Below are 21,789 nucleotides of genomic sequence, written 5' to 3'. Positions count from 1 at the left end.
AAATATGCGTCTTGTTCAGGGAATCAGGTAATGTATAACCTGTTTGTCTCCTCATATTTTGAATGATCTTATTTACTTCACATCTCTTCCCTGAGATTTTCCAATTTTAGCTTTCTTTTCAGAGAAAATTGTGTCATTTTGATTTTGAGTCTGGAAATGTAGTCATTCTTATCTCCTCCAACAACAACCTTTTTTTTCTGATAAGTGTTCCTCATCTATTGGTAAGTTCTGGCATATACTAACCTCTATGAGATTCTTCTATATACATCCTCTTGCATATTTTTGCCTGTTTTGGCAGCCTTTCGTAGAAAATAGTGTGTGTATGTATGTGTACACATACATATATACATATATACATACATACATACATACATACCTATACACTTAGTTTTGTTGAAAATGTTGTTTGCAGACTTTCTGTCATTATCTTGTTGATTTTTTTAATCATTTCAGGAGTAAAAGAAGAAACTGCCTTATGCAGCCATGTTCTTGCTGCACATCCCAAATTTTTATTTCTCATTAATTATTTCTGAATTCTGATATGAAAATGTGGCTTTCCCACTGAGTTCAGTAGAATGGTAATCAAACCATAAGTATCATGAAAAACTACTGTCACGAGTGATCTGTTTGTTATGCTAGGCAATCTTAGAGTAAGAGACTGTCTATATACAGAACATTTTAAATGCTATTTTTCATATTTAAATGTAACAGTTAGCCATGCTAAGGACCAATGGAACAATGTACATATCTTAGAAGTTCAAATTTTTAGTACATTCTTCTTAATGGGAATGGTAAAAATGATTAATTGCTTGTCCTGATTCACAAAGAAGCCTAGAGGACCAAAATAGCCAATTTCATTGTTTCAATGATTGTTTACACTGATGAAGCCTCTGTATGAATTCCAGTTGTTGACCATATGTGCAGTGATCTTTATAAACAAAATACTTTTCTTCACAGCTACTTAAAAATATGTACCACATATGCAACTAAGACCTTTTTTGTCAGTGTGAGGAGCTATCAACACCAGCTATCTTCAGTGTTTTTCTAAAAGAAAATCAGATTATGGCATTAAGTACAGGAGAGGCAAAAGCCATGAAATTTGCTATACTATGGAACTCCTGCCCTGTTTGTGCACAACAGTCATCTGCTACATGACTGGAATACCAGCCAACCACAAACATTATTTTTTAATTAGCAAGCGATCCAACTACTGGAGTTGGAAAAATATTTGGTAGATCCAAGTATGAGATTGCTCAGAGTTCAATGAGAAAGAGAAAAGGGAGTCAGTAATTTCATAAATGATCACTTTTCCCTTGATTTTGTATTGTCTTACACCTGCCTTAATGTTGAGATCCTTCTTACACATGGTTGTAGTTTAAATTTAAATGAATTAACCAAAGTAGCCAAGAAATTACATTCTTTTGTTTCCTTAGCCTCTCTCTATTTAGCTAAAAAATAGTTAGATGCTAAAAGAGGATGGTTAAAAAAGAACTTTTGACCAAAAAGGGTAGCAGATGTCATGCAGTTTCCAAAGCTGTTTCATTTTTTTTTTTTCAACTGACTTCAATTAATTAATTTAACTTTCCCGAGAGAAAATCTGCTAAATATCCTGAAATCAAGAGAAAACCACTCGTGAGAAAGAGGTAAATTACACTAAATGACACTGGAACATAGAGTGGGAAAGTCTCATTCAAAAGCCTGGGAGACAATGAAAAATATTGATAAATTATTGCAAAAACGCATGTTTATGAAGGAGGCTTTCCTGGAGAAAGTATTAGTCTTAATCACAGGAGACATGACTATGCTAGTTTGTGACTATTTTTCCCAATGTACTTAATGATGTATGAAGTTACATATAACATATCTGTATTCCTCAGCTGGAGTTATTTATTTTATTAATGTTAAATTTTGAGGAATAAGCATAAAAGGGAGACCTTTCCTCCTTCTTAGTCCAACAAATACATTGTGGATAAACATCTAATCATTACATGTTTGTGATAAAAAGAAATGGTAGTGGACAGGGCATTGAAGGGAGAAAAATGTTTATTTTTTTATGAAAGGCATACTAGTAGAGTTTGCATATAGTATCTCATTACATTAACAATATATATAAAGTTTAAAATTGTATCTGCTGGATAGCCCCAGATGTATCATCCCTCACTTCCCTGTAAAATACCTATAAAATCACAAAGAAAAAGATACAAATTTGCTAAGTGAAATAAGCCAGACACAGGCAGAAAGATGCTGCATGATCTCACTTACATGTGGAATCTAAAAAAAAATCAAATTCATAAAGAAGAAGAGAGTTGAATGGAGTTGCCAAGAGTGGAGAGGTGGGGGAAATAGGGAGACGTTAGTTAAAGTGTACAAAGTTGCAGTTATGCAGAATGAATAACTTCTAAAAATTAATGTATGACATGATTACTATATTTAATAATATTACATAGTATACTAGAAATTTGCTAAGAGAGTAGATCTCAGGTGTTTTTACCACAAAACAAAAACAAAAACAAACTATTAAACACCAAGATGATGGATGCCAGAAACTGGTTAACATATCCACTATTAGGCAGACAAAATTAGGATAAAAACAATGCATCCTGATCTCACGGCACATCTGGATATTTCCTCATGCAATAGAGACCCACAGAAGAGGGAAAGACTCCATGTTTCTAACACAGCCTTCCCCCACTGAATAAAACGCCTAGGGGACCCCTCTTATTATCAGTTACATTCTAGTTGTTGAGAAGGCCAGAATCTGTCTATAATCTGTATCTCCAGATACTTCTATTTGTTTCACATTCATAAGGAATGGCAACTCCAGGCAAATAATTGAACAGAAAGGAGAGGATATGTCAATGGCATTGTATAAACTTGATGGTCTTATAGTAAGAACATATGAAGAATATTGGTTGCCAAATAATACTATTTTCTCATTTAAAAAAAGGTTCCGAGGGGCGCCTGGGTGGCGCAGTCGGTTAAGCGTCCGACTTCAGCCAGGTCACGATCTCGCGGTCCGTGAGTTCGAGCCCCGCGTCGGGCTCTGGGCTGATGGCTCGGAGCCTGGAGCCTGTTTCCGATTCTGTGTCTCCCTCTCTCTCTGCCCCTCCCCCGTTCATGCTCTGTCTCTCTCTGTCCCAAAAATGAATAAACGTTGGAAAAAAAAAAAATTAAAAAAAGGTTCCGAGTACCAGAGGGGTGCCTGGGTGGCCCAGTTGGTTAAGCATCTGACTCTTGATTTGGGCTCATGTCATGATCTCACAGTTCATGGGTTTGAGCCCCACATTGAGCTCTGCACTGACAGTGTGGAGCCTGCTTGGGATTCTCTCTCTTCCTCTCTCTCTGCCCTTCCCCAGCTCACACTCTTTCTCTCTCAATTAAAAAAAATTTTGGAGGGGTGCCTGGGTGCCTCAGTGGGCTAAGCATCTGACTTGGGCTCAGGTCATGATCTTGTGGTTTGTGAGTTCGAGCCCCGCGTCAGGCTCTGTGCTGACAACTCAGAGCCTGGAGCCTGCTTTGGATTCTGTGTCTCCCTCTCTCTCTGTCCTCCCCTAACTCTCTCTCTCAAAATATAAATAAACTTAAAAAAAAGAAAAGAAAAGTTCGTAAAACTAGTAAGTGGTAAAATTTGGATTTGAACCCAGGGAATCTGTTTCTAGGGTCTGGACTCCTAATCATAATGCAACACAGAAAGGGAGTCTGCACCAGACCTCCCTCAAAGATGCACCACTTTGGGGCACCTGGGTGGCTCAGTCGGTTAAGCGTCCGACTTCAGCTCAGGTCACGATCTCGTGGTCTGTGAGTTCGAGCCCCACATTGGGCTCTGGGCTGACGGCTCGCAGCCTGGAGGCTGCTTCCAATTCTGTGTCTCCCTCTCCCTCTGCCCCTCCCCCATTCATGCTTTGTCTCTCTGTCTCAAAAATAAATAAACGTTAAAAAAATTTTTTTTTAAAAAAAGATGCACCACTTTAAAATTTGTAAAGAAATAAACATCATTGAAGTCAATAAAAAAATATGTGACAGAACATGAGGAAAGAAATATCCTGATGAACCAGAGCAATAGCCATCTGAGAAAATTATTTCCTGTGAAACCCAGAAGAAAATGTTAAGAAATTATATGGAAGCTTTAATATCAAGTCTGAAGAGAGAAGAAAACCTAAAATCACTAAGTGAGGGCAAAAAAGAGAGAAGACAGTTAGATGGAGTGAAAAGGGTGGTGGGAGATTAGAAAGGATTTCAAGAAAATCTAACTCAGTATCAGATTTAAAATCCACAATATATGGTATACTGATACTGCATACAGTTTAATCAGTAATGAATAGAATAAGTTTGTGTGTGTTTGCAAAAGACAGGAGTTGAAAATTGATACTTCTAGAGAAAATATTAGAACAAATGAAAAAGAAACAATAATCAAAAGTTACATATTAGAGATTGTTTTATGAGGTAGGAAAAAATACTTGAATACTGAAAGAGTTCTCCATGTTTTACACACAATAAAATATATTAATGCTAGATTCTTAAAATAAATGTAAAATATATCTGCCTTTTTTGTGGGCTCAAATACTTAAGTACTAAAAATAATTCTCAATTTTTCATCAATTAAGGACTCATCCCTAAAATCATAAGGGCCTTAGACCCAGGGCCAAGATGATGGTAGTTCTTTGATAATATTTTCCATTTATTTTATGTTTTGAGCAGACTATATTTCCTTGCCCAATGTTGGTCATTCATATATTCTAGAGAAACATAAAGGCAATCTAAAATTTCCAAGTTTATAGCTTATTTATTATGCATTTTGATATATTTTTATAATATATTCTTTACATTTGTGCACATATACCCTTTCTCATTCCTGAAGTTATGCTTTACTTCTGTCTTTTCATCTGCTACCCATTCCAGCGACTTGTTTATGTCATAGATCTTTTCAAAGAACCAGCTTTTAAATACAGTTAGAAATTCCACTGTATTCCTGCTTTCTTGTCTTTTAGCTTCTGCTCTTATTTTTATTATTTCCTGATGGGTTTCTTAAGCGTGGCTTTTACTAATTTCTTGAGTTGAATATTGAATTTGTTTTCATTCTTTCTTGATTAATACGAAGAGCATTTAAGGCTACATTTTTTTTTCTTGGGCGAATCCCGTAACTTGTAGTACAGTTACAATATTTCGCTAGTCTGCAATTGCAACTTTTAGTTTCTCAATGACACAGGACTTATATAAGAGAGTGCTATTAAATTTCCAAATGGATAAATACTCTGGATGCTTCTTTTTCTTTTAGCTCTTCCTATTCTTTCCTAATTTTATTTCACTGTGGATGGACAATGTAGCTTATACAATTTATATTTCTGGGAATTTTGAAAGACATACTTTCTGACCTAATAATGTGATCAGTTTTAATGTTTCCATGAAACACACCTTCCATGAAAGTTGAAGAAGGTGTGTTCTTATAGGAGTCAAAACATAACATATGAAGCATTATTTCAGTTTTATTTATTATACCATTAATTTTCCATGCATTCTATGTAATGGATATCCCTTCTTATAGTTGAGCAAAATTAGCTTGTAATTTTCTGTTTTCTGATTTCAGGTATCTTTCCCAAACTGCTTGAGGCTGATGAAGTAATCACTCTACAGGTGCACATTCAAAAATGAAACATCCACTCACATGTAGTTTCCCCTCTTGTTAATATCTTGCATGACCATGTAGCAAATTATATTTGCTATAATTAAATATTAATACATTATTATTTTTAAGTTTTTATTTATTAATTATTTTGAGAGAGAGAAAGGGAGAGAGTGCAAGTGGGGAAAGGGCAGAGAGAGGGGAAAGAGAATCCCAATCAGGCTCTGCATTGTCAGCACAGAGCTCATCGTGGGGCTCAAATCCACGAATGGCGAGATCATGACCTGAGCCAAAAATCAAGACCTGGATGCTTAACCAACTGAGCCACCCAGGTGCCCCTGATATTATTAACTAAAGCCCATAGTTTACATTAGGATTCACTCCTTGTTTTGTACACTTATGTGGGTTTTGATAAATGGTCACGTGTCGACCATTACTGTATCATATAGAGTCACTTCACTGTGCTAAAAATTTTCTCCGCTCCATCTGTTCTCATATGGTAAGAGTATGTTAGGCTTTGTAAGAAATTGTCAAAATGTTGTCAAAGTGACTGTACTATTTTGCATTCCCATCAGCAATGAATGAGAGTTCCTGTTCACATCCTTGTCACCATCTGGTGTTAGTGTTCCTGATTTTGACCATTCTAATACATGTGTAGTGGTATCTCATTTTAATTTTCAATTCCCTGATGACATATGATGTTAATAATCTTTGAATATGTTTATTTTCCATCTGTGTAGCATGTACTTCTTTGGTGAGATGTCTGCTCAGGTCTTTTGCCCATTTTTAAATGGGTTGTTAATGTTCTTATTATTGAGTTTTAAGAGTTCTTTGCATATTTTGGATACAAGTTCTTTATTGTGTACGTGTTTTGCAAATATTTTCTTCAACCTATGGCTTTTTGTTTCTTCACAGTTAAAAAATAATTTTGGGGGGTCAACTGGGTGGCTCAGTCAGTTAGGCAGTCAGTTAGACTCTTGATTTTGGCTCAGGTCATTATCTCACAGTTCCTGAAGTTGAGCTGGGCGTAGCGTTGGGCTCCGGGCTAGCAGTGTGGAACCTGCTTAGGATTCTCTCTCTCTCCCTCTCCCTCTGCCTCTCCCCTGCTCATGCACACTCTCTTTCTCTCTCTCAACAATAAATAAATGAAATTTTTTTAACTTAAAAAATATAATTTGGTTGAAGCTGGCAGTCCCTTATCAACCAAGAGATGCTTGTTGATTTATCATCACTAGCTAGTTGACATTACTGCGTTAAAAATCAAGACACCCTGCTTTTATATGGAACACTAATGGTTGTGGAATTCTGTTAATATTAATAATAGCATAATAACAGTAACAAAAATAAAAGCAGTTGGCTTTTTTGTATTGTGACAGGCACTGTGTTGAGTGCTTCACATACATCATCTCATCTACTCCTCATAACAATTTGCTATAGTAGTTACTATTAGTATTTTTATTTAATAAGTGACAGCATTGTAACATGGAAAGATTCTGTAACTTTTCTATAGCATAAGGCTTTTGGACTTTATAGCAGTAACTGCAAAGGAGCTAAGTACCTCATACCCAAATTGCAGCAAATCAAAAGGCTCTAGACAGAGCAGGTAGAATTTTCTCCCTTTGTCTGAACTTTGAAAATTCAAAGTGGTTTTCTTCCTGACACGCGGGTGCTTAAATAAGGGTAAATGTGGTTTCTAATTGTCCTTTAAATGTTGTTATACATTTTACATTCTCATTTAGCTTTGAAATAAAAATCTCTGAATAAATGGAAGATACTTGGTTAAAGATAAAATGACAGAATTAAAAGAAAGAAATTCCTAATTCTAAAAGGACTAGAGTATTGTCAAAAGCCAGCTCTAGCGGTGCCTGGGTGGCTCAGTCGGTTAAGCCTCCAGCTTCAGCTCACATTATGATCTCACTGCTTGTGAGTTCAAGCCCTGAGTCAGGCTCCATCTGTGCTGAGCCTGGAGCTTGCTTCAGATTCTGTGTCTCCCCTCTCTCTGCCCCTCTCCTGCTTATGCTTTGTCTCTTTCTCTCAAAAATAAATAAACACTAAAAAAGTGTTTGTTTGTTTTAAAAAAGCCAGCTCTAAATGCCTGATATTCAGGAAGTGAATATCCAACTCAAAAAGAATTTCACTGATTACAAAGAGAAGCTACTTAACTTCCTGTGTTAATTAATTTCATTTTTAAAAGTAGATAATTCAGACTGACTCAAAATTAAATGATCAGTAGCAAAAGTGAAAAAGGAATCCACAACAGCATGCAAAGTTAGTTTTGATGATGTGTACAACTGTCAGTGGCCAAAATGATTCAGAATAGTGTTAGCTTCCAAATTTGAAAAAGGCATGGGTCACCTAGGTGGCTCAGTCAGTTAAGTGTCCAACTTCAGCTCAGTCATGATCTCACGGTTGGTGGGTTCGAGCCCTGTGTTGGGCTCTGTGCTGAGAGTTCAGAGCCTGCTTCAGATTCTGTGTCTCCCTCTCTCTCTGCCCCTCCCCAGTTCATGTTCTCTCTTTCTCAAAAATAAATAAACATTAAAAAAATTTTTTTCTAAAAAAAAAAAAAAGAAAAAGGCTTAAACTCCAAAATTGGTTGTGTGAAGAAAGTATTATGAGCTTATGGATAAATGTAATTTATTATGATTAATAAAAATAACCTGTGTTTATTTAATATATGCTCTTCTTTCCATGAGTAGCTATTAGTGCAGTGGCAAAGAGCATGCAATCTGGAGGTGGAAGCTTTGGGTTTAAGCTCTTGTTTTTCCATTTAGAATTTATGTTGTCTTAGACAAGTCATTTATTCTTGGTTACTAAAATGAGAATAAAACTATATGTATATTAAGTTATAAACATGAACTGGTCTAAAACATAGAAAATACATTTAAAATAATTCCTACCACAGGGCAAATACCTCAGAATAGCAGCTATCATTACGAGTTTCATCTACTTCCTGCCATCGCAGCTTCCAGTTTGTGGATCTTACTCAGCAAGGTGGTATTTCTTTCAAGCTGTCAAGTAGCTAAAATGTAACAAAGGTATTGCAGTTCTAATGTTAAAACAAGTATACTTGAACTTTTGGTAGTTTTAAGAACTAAAAAACCTGGGTGACTCAGTCAGTTAAGCATCAGACTCTTGGTTTCAGCTCAGGTCATGATCTCACAGTTCATGGGTTTGAGCCCCATGTCGGGCTCTGTGCTGACAGCAAGGAGCCTGCTTGGGATTCTCTCTCTCCTCTCTCTCTCTCTCAAAATAAATAAATAAACATTTTTAAAAGTAGACAAATGCTGATTTCATTGATTTTATTTTACTAGTGAAACATATATGGCATAACTTTTATGAAAACTGATTTACCTATATATTATATAGATGTGTATGTTTTATTGCTAATACAACTATATCCTATGTGTAATTAAATTTGGCCAAATAGCTATAAAAATATGCTTTCAAATAATCTACATGGAACTTTATTGCTTAGCTACACTGGCTTTACATACATTATCTGTAATTTATGCAAACATATAGTTGAGTAGGTATGATATCATCATTTTCCAGATGAGAAAAATGAGGCACAGAAAAGTTAATGATTTACTAAAAATCACACATGTTGATTCTGATGGTGCTAGAAATTGCATCCAACTCTTTGAATCCAAAGCTCCTTATCTTTCTACTGTATTATTCATATCTCACATATGAATATAAATTTTGTGTAAGAAAATTTTTGTGTATTTTTTCATGGAAGTAAAATGTGCACAAATTGTAAAATCTCCATTATATAAATATTTGCCAAGTTAAGGAAAGTCTCTAACTCACCCTGTCATTTGGTATCTTGCTTGTTATGATACGTTGCATTTCCGTTGTTATGGGATCAAACTGATCTTTGGGAAATTTCAAATATAAAGTAAAATTGGATCAATATGCTGTAAAAAAAAGGGGGGGCTAACTATTTCAACTTCTCCGACTTTATTTAACAACCAATTCATTTAAAGATATATTGGTTGCCTACATTATGACTTTCACCATTCTTTGTACTGTAATAACAAGTATAAACAAGATATTGCCCTTCTACACTTCCAGTGTTTTCTGTAACACATATTCTATTGGATATTAAGTTAAAGTCCATTTTGTTTGGAGGCTTTTACCGTTCCTATTGAGATAATTGGTAGTTCTTTGCAGAGGCAGGGAGGTAGTATTGATAGGGACAAAGTTTACAAAATTAAGAAAGATTTAGCTACTTTAGAGATCTAGCTACTTTTGCTTATTTCGGTTTATTTTCCAAAAGTTTTCTTTTTTAGGACTTTTCTATTGTTACTGATTAGGAAATGGTAATCTAAGATAGTCTTCGTTCTTTTTTAAATAAATGGAAGAATTGTCATTTACTGACTTTATATTTCTATGCCCTGTTGTTTTGTGAGAGCTCACTTTCAAGATGTAATTTTGAAGAGATTATTAGGAGGTTCTCTGACAATCAGATTTTTAAGACTTCTTCCTCTCTTCTCTTCTATTGCTTTTGTCCAAGAACGCAGCAGTTGAGTGAAATGCTAAAGGGATATGGCCCTTTCTGGGAAAAATATGGCATAACATTCCTTAATTTTCAGAACTATAGGTCTAGCGTTTTTCAGCCCTGTCTAAATCTGATGGCATTTGATCTATTACCAGGAACCAGAGGCCAGCTTTGAAAACTTAAAAGGATTTCATTTTAACTCTGGAACTTGATATTTTAAAAGCCGAAAATGCCATAGATTTTAAAGTAATTGTCTCAATACTTCTAAATCTTGGTATGAAGCTTAAGTACAGAGAATGCTGACTTGCCAAATGAGTCTCAAGCTACCTTGGTATTCATTCAATTCTTCCTCCTTAAAATTCAGTCACAAGGCATATGTGAAAGGAATCCCTCGAAACTACTCCATGCTAAAAAGAAAAATAACTTAATTCAGAGAATGTATGCCAAAAGTAATTTACATTTCTAAGGAAATTTGGCCAACAAATTAGAGGAGAATTAAAGCCTTAAAAAAATATAAGATGAATGCAGTGATGTTACGATGAAGTGACACTAAACTTAGCTTGTCTTGTTTTGAATGGATCAGAAAGGAGAAAGATAACTATGGAAACCAGACTCAAGAAGCAGCTAGGGAACAGAGCAATGTTGGTCCCACAAATATAGCCTTCCTGACGTTCTTAGTGACCTAAAAGCAACAGAGATCTACTTTGTTGTGTTGGGGAGCCAAAACAGCCCCTCAAGTGGCTGCAGAATGGGCTTGCTCAGCTTTTTCATTCCATTCGGGGGGCCAGATAGTCATGTGCGGGTGGAATTTCTCCACCAATAGTACTCAAAACCACTGCACGTCTTCTTATACCTATTGCCAAGTGGTTTGTTGGATTAAAAAAAAATAAAAATGCATAAACTAGTCTTTAAGTCTTGGTTTATAAATTTATTAAATGTGTCACTCTTGGCAAATCACATAATCTGAGTTCTAATTTCCTAATCTGTAAGGTGGCCACTAACGCTTTACCTCATAGGTTTCTATGATGACACAAGGCCAGGGCCTTGTGTCCTTGTTTGCATCTCTGTCTCTGGTACCTCATCCAGTGCTTGTCACAGAGTACATGCTCAATAAATATTTGCTGAATGAGTGAAATGAAAAGACAGTAAACAGAATAAAGTATTTGAGCATGATTTACAAGAGTTTAAAATCCTATACAAATGCTAAGTATCATGATAAATTCTCCAACCAAAATTAATACACAAAATCATATCATTATTCTTTTGCCATGTTTAAATTGATTTGCTGTGGGTGCCTGGGTGGCTCAGTCGGTTAAGCGACCGACTTCGGCTTAGGTCATGATCTCATGGCTCATGGGTTCGAGCCCACATCAGACTCGTGCTAACAACTCTGATCCTGGAGCCTGCTTCGATTCTTTGTCTTCCTTTCTCACTCCCTCTCCCCCTCTCATGCTCTGTCTCTGTCTCTGTCTCAAGAATAAGCATAAAATGTTTTTTAAATAAATAAATTGATTTGCTGTAATTTCATATGTGAAAGGGTTCTTTTGAAAAGTGAAATATTTTCATTAAATTCCAGTCATTAGTCTACAAAAAATAATATTATTGCCATCAATGCTCCTGATTTGAGTCATGGTGTTGGTCAGTTGGGGGCAGGGAGACATTTTCTCTCATGGTTTACTATATAACTAAATATGTGGATCTTGAGAAACTTAACAGAAGACCATGGGGGGAGGGGAAGGGTAAAAAATAGTTACAGAGAGGGAAGGAGGCAAACCATAAGAGACTCTTAAGGACTGAGAACAAACTAAGGGTAGATGGGGGGTGGGGGAGAGGGGAAAGTGGGTGATGGACATTGAGGAGGGCACCTGTTGGGATGAGCACTGGGTGTTGTATGGAAACCAACTGAACAATAAATTATATTATAAATAAATAAATAAATAAATAAACTACAGTGACTATCTAGTTTCATCAGAAGAATATGGCATTGTACTGACTCCAAATACTGAGTAAACATTACACACCAACTCTTGCAGGACTAGATATTTTCTCTGTGAATGACAGTTTTTGTTCTCAAAACTACATCACAATGGAAGCTATCTAAAGAGATCATCTGCTGGTCACATTTTTTTTTTTAAGAGACAATTACCAAGGTTACCTTTATTAAAAATCAAGGCTAAGAAAATCTTGGGTCTTCAATTAGTTATGGTCTCATAGGCTCTGTAAACTATATTTTAAAATTTTAGTAATAATCTTGTTTTGTTTTCCACTTTTCATTATCATTTAGGAAACCTATATAGCCAAAGTCTTTTCAGCATGAAATTAATACTTGTATACTGCTGGAAAATTTTGAAATATGCTAATATGTTTTCTTCCAATTTAATGTTTTTCATACCCTATGCATTCCTTTTTCATTCATTCAACAATGTGGGTATCATCTGGTGACCCAAATCATCTTTTCAACTTCCCACATTTCAACATGATATATCTTGTGTCTTTGCTTATTTTGTAAGACTACAGATGCCCACTTCTGTTTGCAAATTCTTCCTATTATTTGATTTAACTAGATTTTGGGTTATTTTTAAATCTCTGCAGCTATTTCTGGTCTAATAGGATAAATTCAATAAATTCTCTTGTCCAACATAAAGTAACAAATATGGAATCAAAAGTGAATACCCTTTGTAATATGTACATGCATGTGATTATGTTTGATGTCTTTTCTTTTGTGTACAATGAGTTCTATAACAGTTGGAGGGTTTTTTTTTTAATACAATCAGAACAGTGCTTTATAACCTATAGGTACATAAGGAAAATTTAATTTATCCCACTTTAATGCCTAATTTTCAGAGTTTATTCTGTTCATTTGATGGTACAGAAACTCTAAAATATCTTCTTTTTTTATCATATGACTTCACTCATATGATATGTCACTTTAAGAGACAAAACAGATGAACATAAGGGAAGGGAAACAAAAATAATATAAAAACAGGGAGGGGGACAAAACAAAAGAGACTCATAAATATGGAGAACAAACTGAGGGTTGCTGGAGGGGTTGTGGGAGGGGGGATGGTATAAATGGGTAAGGGGCACTAAGGAATCTACTCCTGAATCATTGTTGCACTATATGCTAACTAATTTGGATGTAAATTTTAAAAAATGAAATTAAAAAAAAAAAAAAAAAAAGAAATGTGCCATTCAAAAAAAAAGAAAAGAAAAATATCTTCCTTTCTTTGCAAAATATGTACAATAAAACATTTGTCATCTGTTTATGCAAAAATTTTATACTAGCATATTTTGTGATTAAAATTCTATGATCAAATATATCATATATATGGTACATTATTAACAATTTGGAATTAATAGAAAATTGCATTTTGTCAGCCCACATTTTTCCCACTAACTATAAGAAACAGATTGGGCTTTTCTTATTTATATAAAGCTAATAATTTCATATCCAATTTTCAATTTTTACTTAAATTTTAATTATATGTAGTTCTTAAAAGATTCTATTTCTCTCATGACAGATTGTGGAAAGAAAGATTTTATTTCATTTCAGTCAAGTTGATACTCAGACTGGATATTTTCTGCATCTCATGCAAATATTTTCCTAGTCTAAATATAATATTTTAAAATAACTGTGCATTTATAGGCGATTACTAGTTTTGATTTTTTATTCTTTTGGAAATATAGGAAGTAAATAGAGATCTCTCTCATGGACTTGAGATGTATACCTAAGGTATACCCTGTAATCAGGTGATAAATTTTTCTGTTATAAGGGCAATGTATTTTTAGTTAAGGTAAATATTTAATATTAAAAAAGACAAATTTCTTTTTTTTTTCTTTAAGTTTATGTAATATTCTTGAAGTGTAAATCAGAAGGAAGGAGAAGAGAAACTTTGATACAAAATAGGAGCAGTCTTCTGGGAAAGTCTTCTAAAGAAAGGAAAGAAAATAAAAATGTGTGTCAAGAAGGAAAATGGCAAGAGTAGAATTAGGTGATCACAGGAAAGTTAAGTTAAGATGAGGGAAAGAACAATCAAGTGATCAAAGGAATGACCAAGAAGTAACAGTAAGAAAAAGACAAATACTATGCAGTGGTGGAGAATGTAGGGGCAATATAAGAAATCAAGAGGCTCACAGTCCAATCTTGGCAGAAGAGTTATTCCTGGCTGCTGCCCCTATTCTGTTTATAGATTCAGCTTGTGTTCTGATACCTCTAGACATTGAGAGTCTAGTGAGGTCAGGATTATTTTTCCCTAGAGAAAAAGAACTTGAGACCAAAGAAATTAAAGAGAAAAATGCTGCATACGGACTGGGCTTCCATGAGACACTGTATACTTGCAGATGAGTTTAACAGTTGGACCCTTCAGAAACAAGGACCTTGTATTTATAGTGATGCAGCCGGAGGTGCAAATGCCTGGAGACTGAGCAGGTTTCAGGAATGGAAGCTTGCACTGACAACAAGCTGGCTTGGAGCTGCATTTATCGTACAGTTAATCTGGACTGTCATGGCCCCATCCTAGTAGAATGAAAGTGACAGAATCAACTGAAGTGAGAGAAGACTCAGAGTGTGCTTTAAGCTTTAAGTACTCCGTGGTGCAAGTCTTTGGTTCCTCCAGCCTCTCCATATGTCCAAAAGCCACCTTGTGGTAAATCAGGATGCCAGAAGTCTCCAGATCCATCAAGTTTTACTGAACTCAATAGCCAGGAGTAACTATTAACTTAGGATCATAGCTAAAATTAATATGCAGTATGGATAAGCAAGACTCTGGGGAGTCATTATCTGTCTTTCCAGATGTGGGGGGGGGGGTGGGGGAGGTGGGGAAAGTATGGGAGTAACTGTGCATCTGAAAATATTCATATTTTTTTGGCCCCAGTCCAGATCCTGACTAATAATTTTGAAATGCTGAGGACAGAAGTTAAACAGGCATCTAGATCCATGTCCACTAGGGAGCCCTTGATCAGCTAGCAGCGGGCCAGCAGTGAGAAAAGCTCTGAATCTTGAAGGCAGGCCAAGAAAATAAAACCTAGTGGGTCTGGACCTATTGTAGGTACTAATGGAGGGACAGAGTCCAGGTAAGGGTAAAGGGCAAAGTCTAAGAAGCAAGGATTAATTGAGAAGCCAGGCAATTGTGTGAGGTAAGTTGTGTAAACTGAAGGAGGGTCCTTCTTGTTAATGGCTCAGGAACTGTAAAGAACAGGGGGCTTTACTAGCGCCTTATGTATATTTCCGATTCTCCTGCTAAATGTTGATGAGAGAATTATGCTGAAAAGAGGGTATAAAAGCCATGGGTCAGAAATAACAGCTTATCTGGAGTCAACTTTTAAAATGCTCAGGCACTGGAAGGGGACCTGGGTGGCTCAGTCAGTTAAGCATCCCACTTTGGCTCAGGTCATTATCTCACGGTTTGAGAGTTTGAGCCCTGCCTCGGGCTCTGTGCTGATGACTCAGAGCCTGGAACCTGCTTTGGATTCTGTGTCTCCTCTCTCTCTGCCGCTCCCCCACTCATGCTCTATCTCTCTGTCTCTTTCTCTAAAATAAATAAACATTTATTAAAATTATTTTTTTTTTTTTAATTTTTAAATGCTCAGCCACTTGAGGGGCACTATGGATGGCTCAGTCAGTGAAGTGTTTGACTTGGGCTCAGGTCATGATCTTGCAGTTGGCAAGTTTGAGCAGACAGCTCTCTGCTGTCAGCAGCTTTGGATTTTCTGTCCCCTTCTCTCTCTGCCCCTCCCCTGCTGGGATGTGCGTGTTCACTCACTCTCTGTCTCTCTGTCTCTCTCAAAAATAATTAAGCATTAAAAAATATATAAAATAAAATGCTCAGGGACTTGAAAAAGATAATATGTTATCAGTTAATTAGCATTTATTTACAATGCTGAAACCCTCAGGTTTTCTAAACATTTTTTGAATGGTCTCTGATTATTATTTGTAGCTTATTTTCTCAAAGGACTTTTTTGCTTTTTAACTTAAATATCTGGAAAGTCATCAAAGAAAATATTAGAATGCATTGCTTTCTGTTACTGCTTCACCATTTTTTGTTACTAGGAAGTATTTTGGGAAGATTAGGCCATGAAAAACAGAGCTAGCTCTAACATCTTAATATTAAGTAAAACTTGTTGCCTATTAAGCAGTCATATGTATATACTATGCTATAAATATTAGATAAAAGTAATAATTACTAACATTCATTGGAATGTTTACATCTTGCCCCACATGTATCAACTGCTTCATATATATTAATTTGTTGATGGAATTAGTGAAATAAAATGGTGCTAGGAGGCCTGTTTGGGATGACATTCTCTCAAGGAAAAAAGAAAGAAAGAAAAGAAAGAAAGAAAGAAAGAAAGAAAGAAAGAAAGAAAGAAAGAAAGAAAGAAAGAAAGAAAGAAAGAAAAGCTTTAATATCAACAGATTCCTGAAAGTCATTAAATGCCTGTTCACCACAATTTGAGCCACAGGATCAAGTAGAAACCAATCAAGTTAACTGGCTACCATTCGCTAACTACATGTCTGTCAATCTCAACATGATTCTTTTTATGGCTTCAGGAATAAACGATGCTCCAACTTTTCCCTCTTTCTTTTTGTCCTAAATATCATACATGGAAAATATCTCCTTGAATTTCTTGTTCATTCAAGGGAGAATTAAAGGAATGACACTTTTATCCTTAGCTATGCCATTTATGGGTCCATTTTGTTCTGGGCTTTATTCTGGGCTAACCCAATAAATGTCACACTATCTGAGGCAAATAGAACCTTTAGAGATAACTTTAGTGAAGCTGGCTTAAGAGCCACTGTGTCTCAGAACCAAGCTATGACATGTTACATATTAACCATAAAAGAAAATAATTGGGGCAAGCTTTTTGACCATTCCCTGCATTGTCATGGTCATCTTCAACTTCACATTGCTGTGGGCACCTGAGACCCTAAAACACTGCATCTGGGCAAAAGTTAATCACACATCAATCAGGCATAGCAAGGATTATGGGCAACCCGGATACCAGCTCTCCGATAACAAGGAAAATGAAAGTGGCAAAGGAAGACTGAGCAGAAATGGCTTGGCAGGAAGAGAATAGAGGGTAAAATTATACAAACAGGAAAAAGGAAAATGGGTCATAAGTATATGGAAAAAGAAAATAAAAGGAGGAAATTGAGGCTAATTTAAAAGAAGCTTTTAAATACAGAAGATCCAAAGGGGAAGGGGTTGTTTTACTTCATAAAGAAATTCCAGGCTCTGGATTTTCTGCCCCATTAAGAGAATTTAGTAGAATTGAAGAAAGAAGTGGAAAGAGATATGGTTTGGTGAGTGGAAAAAGGAAAAGGAGTGATTGAATGTGTGAAGTACAGAAAATAAGAACTTTGTGCCAAAATCCATGTGAAAAATTGGTGTGGATATATTTCATGATTGTTTCTGACCTGCACTGTCTCAAACAGGATAAATGTTTGGGGAATATCCCTTATTCCTGAACATTACAATAAGATAATGCTGTGTTGTGAAATTGATTAGAAATTTTACTCACATCAATAAGTTGGTGTTAAGTTTTTGCTGTTTAACTATTATAACTTTCATTAGCTATAATTTATTAACCTTCAGTGAATTTATCATTTTTTACATTGTTGTAAAGGTTGAATTAATCAAATTTTAACTAGAGTATTCTTAAAATTTTAAACATTCAAAAGTAAACTATTATTTTTCAAAACATAAGGAAATGCATATAAGGAAAAAGAATAAAAACAGAACAAAAATAAATAGTTTTTAGTACTCTGGAATATATATTTCTTAGTTTTCCATCTATGCATATGGATTGATATAGATTTTATAAAAATCATATTATACTATAAATACTATATAGCAACATACTTTTTTCACTTAGTATGTTTTGCACATTTGGCTATGCAAATATAGATGCTTCTAGAATATTATTTTCAGAGGCTCTGTGGCATTTCACCCAATGGCTAAATATTTCTGCCGACCTATGTAAAAGTTTAGTTTTTCCAGTTTTTGCTATTATATGAAACAGAGAACATCCATTATATCTAAATTTTTGCACACATCCTTAATTGTTGCCTTCATATACGTTTCCCTGAAGAGAAATTAATGCAAAATAGGCCAACAGCCAAATTTCCCTCCAGAAAACTTTTAATGATTTATAATCCCACTAATAATATATGAACATACACATTTGCCTGTGGAGGGGAGTGAATAATTGGAAATCAGAGGGTAAACAGCAAATCAGAGCGATATACCCTCACAGGACTCCAATATCCCCTTGATTTTGAATTCACACCCTATTTAATCTCCCCACCTTGAGGATGAGTGGGCTCTAAGAATTGCTTCTTTCTCATCAGGAGAATGTGGCAAAGGCAATAGGATATCACTCAAATTGTTACATTTGTTATATAAGACTCCTTCTTTCTAGCAGACTAGAGACTCTATCTCATGTCAGCTTGCTTCTTCCAAACAAGCAGCAAAGTGGCAATGTTGGAGAACTCCTTATATAGCAATGGAGTTGAAGTGACCTCTAGGAGCTAAGGATGACTTTCAGCAAGAAACCGCTACCTTCAGTCTTGCAGCTGCAAGGAAATTAATTCTGCCAACAACCTGAGGAGTTTGGAAGCCTATTTTTCCTTAGTTGAGCTTCTAATGAGACCATGGCCCTGGCTGACAGCTGGGTTACAGCCTGACAAGGCCCTGAACGAGAACCTAGCTAAGCAGTGCCCAGACTTCTGATCTACCCTGTAAAGTTCCTACTGTGTAAGAACAGATGTGTGTTGCTTAAAGCCACTAAGATTGTGGTAACTTTTGATATACCAACAGAAAACTCATACATTTCTCAAACTGTCAAATTATTTATTTACTTATTTACATCAATATTGACTCATGGTTTCTTATTCTTTACTGTCATTATTTATTTTGATGCTCATATTTTCCCAGATTTGGCCAGTGTGAACCCCTTCAACTGGGTTTCTGGTCCTTTTGACATGTGCCTTCGTTTTTTGATTACCTCCTTGCTTTCTGGCAAAATGAGATGTTCCAGGATTATCTTATACTTTCTCTTACCTACAATTGGAGTCAGATATTTTCTCTATGAATTCTTGGTTCTTCTTGAGTGGAAAATAGTTTTTAGAAACCAAAATTTGGGCTCAATGTGTACTCATCACTATCTGGATGTCATAAGGTCACTATATACGTATGCATCTACATCTACTGGAAACTAAGTTAACACTGATGCCTCAATGCCTCCAGTTCTGATATAATACTGTGAGGTTCAATCTAGTTGTATTTTTGTCTATTTGTAGCCTCTTGCCAAAAGTGAAGGCCCCAGATCTCATTATCCATAATATTTACATATTTGTTCAATCTCCCTGTATGTAACTAATCTCCTTTTGCTATTGCACCTTCCTCTTTATAGACACTGTCCTAGTCTCACTCAGGTTCTGATATACTGCCCCAAACTGCTACTAATGCCTCCCCTCTCTGCCTCCCCCACCTCTTCCAGATAGCATGGACATTCTTTTTACCAAAGTGAAATTTGAATTCACAAGTCAGGCTTCCCATTCCCCTGCCCCCATATGGATACCCTACTCACCTCAGTTGGATTCTGTCACTCCAGGTCAGATCATCCTTCCATATGGATGTTATCCTCACCCTACTTGATTTCCGGAATGCTATTTCAGGCAGCTGGTATGCCTGAACACCTTCTTATCTCACTCAAGCTCTGACAATACATGTCAGGCCCTCCTGCTTGAATTCCCTCTTCTCTGTCTTCAGGTTCTGATGCTCTATAGCAGGACATTCCATTAGGTGGATGATTTTCTAAGACAGTTTGGGTTTTGACACCCAGCTCTGGACAGTTCTCCTGTTCACATTTAGGCTCTGATTTTCTGACTTTGTGGGGATGCCATAGTCACTGTGCTTGCACACAACAGTATGTACTAATACATAGATCTCCTCCAACCCCCTTACCCTTCCTGGGCTTCAACACCCAGGCCTGGCAGCTCTTTTATGTAGAAACTTTCCTCACTCTGGGCACCTACACCCTAACCTAGACCACTATGATTCATTCCATCTTCCCAGTGCAGACACCTATCTGGCTCAGCCTTACCTAATAGCTTTGAGCTTAATTATTCAAAGAGAGGAAGAAAAGAAGGAAAGGCAAATTAAGGGAAGAGAAGGATAATGAGAAGGGGAAAGAGAAAAAGAAGATAAAGAACTATATATCTTTGATATTATTTAAATAAAATCTCAGAATAAATATCATATGTTAGCATGTGTAGTGATGCTGCTTATTTCCAGACCTTATAAGGTTGCTCAATTTATTTTTTTTTTCAACGTTTATTTATTTTTGGGACAGAGAGAGACAGAGCATGACCGGGGGAGGGGCAGAGAGAGAGGGAGACACAGAATCGGAAACAGGCTCCAGGCTCTGAGCCATCAGCCCAGAGCCTGACGCGGGGCTCAAACTCCCGGACCGCGAGATCGTGACCTGGCTGAAGTCGGACGCTTAACCGACTGCGCCACCCGGGCGCCCCAAGGTTGCTCAATTTAAATACCCATAAAATTTTAAAAACTTTTAGTCATTCTGACAGGTGTGAGGTGATATCTCATTGTGGTTTTTTGATTTGCTTTGCCTGATGATTATTGATGTTGAGCATCTTTTCATGTGTTGACCATCTATATGTCTTCTTTGGAGAAATGTCTGTTCATGCCTTCTGCCCATTTTAAATTATATTATTTGGGGGTATTTTTGGTGTTAAATTCTTTATATATTTTGGATAATAACTTTTTATCAGATATGTCATTTGCGAATATTTTCTCCCATTCAGTAGGTTGTCTTTTAGTTTTGTTGGTTGTCTCCTTTGCTGTGCAAAAGCTTTTTATTTTGATGCAGTCCCAAGAGTTATTTTTGCTTTTGTTTCTCTTGCTTCTGGAGATATATCTAGAAAAATGTTGCTACAGCCAATGTCAGAGAAATTACTGTTTGTGTTCTCCTCTAAGATTTTTATGGTTTCAGGTCTCACATTTAGGTTTTTAATCCATTTTGAGTTTGTTTTTTGTGTATGATGTGAGAAATCTGTCCAGTTTCTTTTTTTTTTTTTTTTTTTTTTTGCAGGTAGCTATCCAGTTTCCCCAACATCATTACATCATTTGTTGAAGGGAATTTTTCCTATCGCATATTCTTGCCTTCTTTGTCAACAATTATTCTGTTCTATTGATCTGTGTGTCTATTTTTGTGTGAGTGCCATGCTGTTTTTATTACTTCAGCTTTGTAGTATATCTTGACATCTAGGATTGTGGTGCTTCCAGTTTTGTTCTTTTTTAAGATTGCTTTGGCCATTCAAGGTCTTTTGTGGTTCCATATGAAATTTAGTATTATTTGTTCTAGTTCTGTGAAAAAGTGTTGTTGGTATTTTGATAGGAATTGGATTAAATCTGTAGATTGCTTTTTGTAGAATGGCATTTTAACAATATTTATTCTTCCATGACCATGGAATATCTTTCCATTTGTTTATGTCATATTTAATATCTTTCATCAATCTTTTGTAGTTTTCAGAGTACAAGTTTTTCACCTACTTGGTTACGTTTATTCCTAGGTATCTTCTTATTTTTGGTGCAATTGTAAATGGGATTATTTAAAATTTCTCTTTCTGCTACTTCATAATTAG

Source organism: Leopardus geoffroyi, chromosome B1 (genome assembly GCF_018350155.1).
Source record: "Leopardus geoffroyi isolate Oge1 chromosome B1, O.geoffroyi_Oge1_pat1.0, whole genome shotgun sequence".
Lineage (NCBI taxonomy): Eukaryota > Metazoa > Chordata > Mammalia > Carnivora > Felidae > Leopardus > Leopardus geoffroyi.
Note: the sequence above shows the minus strand (reverse complement) of the source record.